Source organism: Nerophis lumbriciformis, linkage group LG11, assembly GCF_033978685.3.
Source record: "Nerophis lumbriciformis linkage group LG11, RoL_Nlum_v2.1, whole genome shotgun sequence".
Classification (NCBI taxonomy): Eukaryota; Metazoa; Chordata; class Actinopteri; order Syngnathiformes; family Syngnathidae; genus Nerophis; species Nerophis lumbriciformis.
Genome location: NC_084558.2, coordinates 1858815 through 1866191, shown reverse-complemented (window position 1 = coordinate 1866191; position 7377 = coordinate 1858815).

The following is a 7377-nucleotide window of genomic DNA, read 5'->3' as shown; positions in this document are numbered from 1 at the left end:
TGTACAGAAAGTGTTAGTGTATGAACCTCTGTGCACCAAAAGGTAATGCTTGATCATCCACTTTGTTGAGTCGAGATTAGACAGAATAAACCAAAACACGGCAAACACAGCATCTGCAGCCTCTCAATATTTAGTAGGCCTACTATGGGAACAACTGGTTTTGTGAGAAAAGAAAACTTGACTGGCGTCATGGAGCTAAAATGCAGAAAGACCGCTTCTTATTTTACTCGGAATTAGTGGGCCCTTTAGGAGAAACATGTTTAATGGAGACGCTGGTTTAGAATGTCAGATTGTCATTGGAGGGTGTTCACATTCTTACAAAGTATTATGCAAGACCCTATTGTGCACTTCTTCTTTGCCAAGATAAGGTGTGGCATATCAAGATGCTGATTAAATAGCATGATTTTTTCACAGGTGTGCCTTAGGCTGCCCACGTTAAAAGGCCACAATGAAATGTGCAGTTTTGCTTTATTGGGGATCTGGTGGGTCAGATAAAGCAGTCACTGCAGTGCAACACATCTCCTTCGCTTAGAGTTGATCAGGTTGTTGATTGTGGCCTGTGGAATGTTGGTCCACTCCTCTTCAATGGCTGTACAAAACTGCTGGATATTGGCAGGAACTGGAACACGCTGTCGTATATGCCGATCCACAGCATCCCAAACATGCTCAATGGGTGACATGTCCGGTGAGTATGCTGGCCGTGCAAGAACTGGGATGTTTTCAGTTTCCAGGAATTGTGTACAGATCCTTGCAACAAAGGGCCGTGCATTGTCATGCTGCAACATGAGGTGATGGTCTCGGGTGAATGGCACAACAATGGGCCTCAGGATCTCGTCACTGTATCTCCGTGCATTCAAAATGAACAGTGAAAACAGGGATTAATCCGTGGTGAGAACACCCCTCAGACGCCACCGGATGTGAGCATTTGCCCACTTAAGTCGGTTACGACGTCGAATTGCAGTCAGGTCGAGACTCTGATGAGGATGACGATCATGCAGATGAGCTTCCCTGAAACGGTTTCTCACAGTTTGTGCAGAAATTATTTGGTTATGCAATAGCAGTAGCTGTCCGGGTGGCTGGTCTCAGAGGATCAAGAGGTGCACCTGCTGGATGTGGAGGTCCTGGGCTGGTGTTGTTACACGTGGTCTACGGTTGTAAGGCCGGTTGGATGTACTGCCAAACTCTCTGAAACGCCTTTGGCTTATGGTAGAGAAATGAACATTCAATTCACGAGCATGCTAACTGCACGCTCCCTCAAAACGTGCAACATCTGTGGCATTGTGCTGTGTGATAAAACTGCACATTTCAAAGTGGGCTTTTTTTGTGGCCAGCCTAAGGCACACCTGTGCAATAATCATGCTGTTTAATCAGCATCTTGATATGCCACACCTGTGAGGTGGGATGGATTATCTTGGCAAAGAAAAAATGCTCACTAACACAGATTTAGACAGATTTGTGAACAATATTTGAGAGGAATCATCATCGGGCGACCCTGGAGGCCGGGGCGCATTCGATTACACGCCGCCACACTTCGCGGTTCGCCATGGCAATGGGAGGTCCTGTTTCTCGGGCCCTGCATTCCTAGATAGTAAATCTGGGAAGGTGAGGCCTCTGTAGCAGACAGGGCCGCTGGGTTTCCATAGCAGTAGTGGCTGAATGTTTTCCCCAGTGGCGCGATAGCAGTGCCCAGTCAACGAGAGCCTCTGCTTAGCGACCTTCTAAGATAGTGGCATAATATCTCCGTATATGTGCTCAAAGATAGCATGCTCGGACTAGTGGATGTTTTGGACTCGTCTGAGCGATTTGAGAGGAATATGTCTTTTGTGTATGTAACTGATTTGGGTCGGCACAATGATGAAACTTTTTCCACTGTTCTCAGCTTTATTTATTTTCCTTCCAACCTGCGGGCGACAATCAGACAATGTCGGTGTCCCGTCTTTCTTTGCCTTACGCCCTCAGCCATGTCAAACTTTTTTGTGTATATATACATCTTTAACAATTTACAATGAAAAAGACAGATACAAACAGTCTGTAAAATATTGAAATGTACATTCTAAGCGCCATTCCGTGGCAGAACAAAACATGCAACATTTGCTATAGTTAACACCTTAGAAAATAAAATAAAACCACAAACCTGCGGGCGACAATCAGACAATGTCGGTATCCCGTCTTTCTTTGGCTTACGCCTAAACACACAGAATAACACTCGTTACCTACGCACGTAAGCACACGTACACGCACGCACGCACACACTGAACAAGTCTCATACAACAAAGAGCGGCCGGTTGGCGCCAATGTTAGCGATGTAATGCTACCTGGAATCTGAACTTAAAACTAGAGGACAACCCAGGTAAACATTATTCACATTCTTGGTACACACGTTCATTAATTAAAGACCTAATTTCTACCGAAAAACAAACAAATCAATCAATCAATCAATCAATCAATCAATCTTTATTTATATAGCCCTAAATCACAAGTGTCTCAAAGGGCTGCACAAGCCACAACGACATCCTCGGTACAAAGCCCACATACGGGCAAGGAAAAACTCACCCCAGTGGGACGTCGATGTGAATGACTATGAGAAACCTTGGAGAGGACCGCATATGTGGGTAACCCCCCCCCCCCTCTAGGGGAGACCGAAAGCAATGGATGTCGAGTGGGTCTGACATAATATTGTGAGAGTCCAGTCCATAGTGGATCCAACATAATAGTAAGAGTCCAGTCCATAGTGGGGCCAGCAGGACACCATCCCGAGCGGAGACGGGTCAGCAGCGCAGAGATGTTCCCAGCCGATGCACAGGCGAGCGGTCCACCCCGGGTCCCGACTCTGGACAGCCAGCACTTCATCCATGGCCACCGGACCTGTGCCCCCCCCCCCCCCCCCCTCAAGGAAAAGGGGAGCAGAGGAGAAAAGAAAAGAAACGGCAGATCAACTGGTCCAACAGGGGGGCTATTTAAAGGCTAGAGTATACAAATGAGTTTTAAGATGGGACTTAAATGCTTCTACTGAGGTAGCATCTCTAATTGTTACCGGGAGGGCATTCCATAGTTCTGGAGCCCGAATAGAAAACGCTCTATAGCCCGCAGACTTTTTTTGGGCTCCGGGAATCACTAATAAGCCGGAGTTCTTTGAACGCAGATTTCTTGCCGGGACATATGGTACAATGCAATCGACAAGATAGGACGGAGCTAGACCGTGTAGTATTTTATACGTAAGTAGTAAAACCTTAAAGTCACATCTTAAGTGCACAGGAAGCCAGTGCAGGTGAGCCAGTATAGGCGTAATATGATCAAACTTTCTTGTTCTTGTCAAAAGTCTAGCAGCCGCATTTTGTACCAACTGTAATTTTTTAATGCTAGACATAGGGAGACCCGAAAATAATACGTTACAGTAGTCGAGACGAGACGTAACGAACGCATGAATAATGATCTCAGCGTCGCTAGTGGATAAAATAGAACGAATTTTAGCGATATTACGGAGATGAAAAAAGGCCGTTTTAGTAACACTCTTAATGTGTGACTCAAAGGAGAGAGTTGGGTGGAAGATAATACCCAGATTCTTTACTGATTCGCCTTGTGTAATTGTTTGGTTGTCAAATGTTAAGGTGGTATTATTAAATAAATGTCGGTGTTTAGCAGGACCGATAATCAGCATTTCCGTTTTCTTGGCGTTGAGTTGCAAGAAGTTAGCGGACATCCATTGTTTAATTTCATTAAGACAAAATGTCGGTGGGATCGTCCGACCGAGACTCACCCTCAGCTATGTAAAACTTTTCTGTGAGGGGAATAAGGGAGGGGCTACACAACCCTGGAGGACTACAGGAGCTCAGGAGGGACAAAAATATATCAAACGGCCCTCTCACAGGCGAGCAGAAAAGAGAACTATTTAAAGATAAAATTCACAAACAAAATATAATAAATAACAAAGGTATTTTAAGTCCATTACATGTATGTAGTAAAAGTTTAACTCTTTGAGTTAAACTCATGAAAAATGGGAGCAAAAAGAAAAGTGTTGCCTTTACATTTTTGTTCGGTGTAACTTTAAATTTACCTTTTATAGGTACCGTATTTTTCGGACTATAAGTCGCAGTTTTTTTCATAGTTTGGCCGGGGGTGCGACTTATACTCAGGAGCGACTTATGTGTGAAATTATTAACACATTACCGTAAAATATCAAATAATATTATTTAGCTCATTCACGTAAGAGACTAGACGTACAAGATTTCATGGGATTTAGCGATTAGGAGTGACAGATTGTTTGGTAAACGTATAGAATGTTCTATATATTCATACTTGCCAACCCTCCCGAATTTTCCGGGAGACTCCCGAAATTCAGCGCCTCTCCCGAAAACCTCCCGGGACAAATATTCTCCCGAAAATCTCCCGATTTTCAGCCGGAGCTGGAGGCCACGCCCCCTCCAGCTCCATGCGGACCTGAGTGAGGTCAGCCTTTTTTCACGACGGGAGGACAACAGGGTGACAAGAACTAAATCATCCAATAAATTGTATTATTATGTTTATCTTACCTAAAAATAAATATATTTATTACTTTTTTTTTAAATAACTAAATAAATGTTTACTATATTTTGCTAAAAACATCAAAATGAATTGTATTTTTATTTTTTATTTATATTTTATCCAGCCATAGAATTATACATTAAAATAAACATATTTGAAATAATTAATTTTAAATTATCATAATAATTCATCTAAAATGACCATATTTAATTATTAAAATAATTGCTTGTTTATCAACAACTTTAGCATTTTATTCATTACATTTTGAAGCTCTCAGAAGCCAAGTTATATTCCTTAATATTTATTTATGCAAGTTTGAAGTATCAATTATCCAAACACAGTGTTGCTTGCATATTTTCAGGATGTATATATTTAAATATATATATATATATATATATATATATATATATATATATATATATATATATATATATACATCCTGAAAATATGCAAGCAACACTGTCATCAGGAGACAGTGTTGCTTGCATATTTTCAGGATGTATATATATATATATATATATATATACATCCTGAAAATATGCAAGCAACACTGTCTCCTGATGATTGAGGGAACCCCCTCATGAAACAGGCCTGTAGAGATGAAGTAGTCTTGTGATTTTTTTCCCACACATACATACATATATATATATACATATATATATATACATATATATATATATACATATATATATATATATATATATATATATATATATATATATATATATGAAATACTTGACTTGGTGAATTCTAGCTGTCGATATACTCCTCCCCTCTTAACCACGCCCCCAACCATGCCCCGACCACGCCCCCCCCCCCCACCCACCGAAATCGGAGGTCTCAAGGTTGGCAAGTATGTATATGTTATAGTTATTTGAATGACTCTTACCATAATATGTTACGTTAACATACCAGGCACGTTCTCAGTTGGTTATTTATGCCTCATATAACGTACACTTATTCAGCCTGTTGTTCACTATTCTTTATTTATTTTAAATTGCCTTTCAAATGTCTATTCTTGGTGTTGGGTTTTATCCAATAAATTTCCCCAAAAAAAGATTTGTCGAGTGATATTAGGATTACGTCGGTCGCGTTCCCAGACATATCTAATGATTGGGCTCCAGACATCATCCTACACTACAAAACAGATGAAAACTTGAAAACGCATGGAAGTCTACAACTTCTTTGTGTGTGGCTGGGTCAAGGAAATTGGTAAAAAGACTCTCCCGGATAAATATGCATCGTTTTTGCTGGGGTAAAGTTGTATTTCATGATTTAACTTGGTGTCTACTGCCATTTTGTTGCTGTTGCGTGCGCCGTTTACGAGTAGCATGTTTTCCCCATCTTTATCAAAATATAACTTTAGATGTCATAGATGTCGCTTCATTTATGATTGGTGCCTTTGGTAAGAGCTTAACTCTTTCAGGTTTTGCTCACATTTGCTTTCTTTTATTTAGACACGCCGATGAGGTGGCGACTTGTCCATGGTGTACCCAGCCTACCGCCCGAATGCAGCTGAGATAGGCTCCAGCACCCCACGTCACCACGAAAGGGACAACCAGTACAAAATGGATGGATGGATGGAATTGGTGCTTTTCGAAATACTTGTAGCAAACGTTTTTAAGAAATACAAATGATATCAAGATAATATTCAAATGGGAATTAATAACCGTTAAAAGTATATCAAACAAACCTTAAACAAAGTGATCACTGCAAACTCGTGCCTTCTTCGACTCTGCTCCCTTGGACTGGAGTCTGAGCTGCTTTTCTCATCGCTGTTTGCACAAATCTTCAAATCAAATCAAATCAACTTTATTTATAAAGCACATTTAAAATTTACCACAGGGGTAGCCAAAGTGCTGTACAATGAGCAGGTTGAAAGATAAAACGAGTACCGAGCAAACACAACACAACACAAACAGAACATGATAAAAAATAAATAATTAAAATAGAATTAATAAAAACATAAAAACATAAAAACAGGATCACAGCAGGTGTATTATGGGGCGCCATTGCAGGATGGATATCACTCAGTGTTAAAAGCCATGGAATAAAAGTATGTTTTTAAGAGAGATTTAAAAACAGGAAGAGAGGAGGCTTGTCTAACACTCAGGGGTAGGTCGTTCCAGAGCTTGGGAGCAGCAACGGCGAAAGCTCTGTCACCTCTAAGCTTCAGCCTTGTGTCAGGGACCGTCAACAGCAGCTGATCGGCTGATCTTAAGGATCGGGTGGGGCAGTAAGGCTGAAGGAGGTCGGAGAGATAGGTTGGCGCGAGGTTGTTTAGACATTTAAAAACAAATAAAAGGAGTTTAAAATGTATTCGGTAACGCACAGGGAGCCAGTGAAGGGACGCTAAAATAGGGGTGATGTGCTCACGTCTGCGGGTCTGTGTTAGCAGACGAGCAGCAGAGTTCTGTACGAGCTGCAGGCGGGCGAGGGAGGCCTGGCTAATGCCAACATACAGGGCATTACAGTAATCAAGACGAGTCGAGATAAAAGCGTGGATTAATTTCTCAAGATCATGTCTTGATAGAAGCGGTTTCACTTTCGCTATTTGGCGTAATTGATAAAAGCTTTTTTGAACGACGCTGCTGATTTGTTTTTCGAATTTAAAATCTGAGTCAAACTTTACCCCCAGGTTTGTGACAGAGTCGCTGAGATACGGGGTCAGAGTGCCGAGGTCAACGTTGGGGGAGGGAGAGCGACTTGGACCGAACAACATAACTTCTGTTTTGTCTTCATTTAGGCTCAGGAAGTTAGCTGAAAGCCAGACTTTGATGTCGTGCAGGCAGTCAATAAGACTTTGAACCGTGTTATTTTGTGCCATGGGAAAATAAATCTGGCAATCATCGGCAT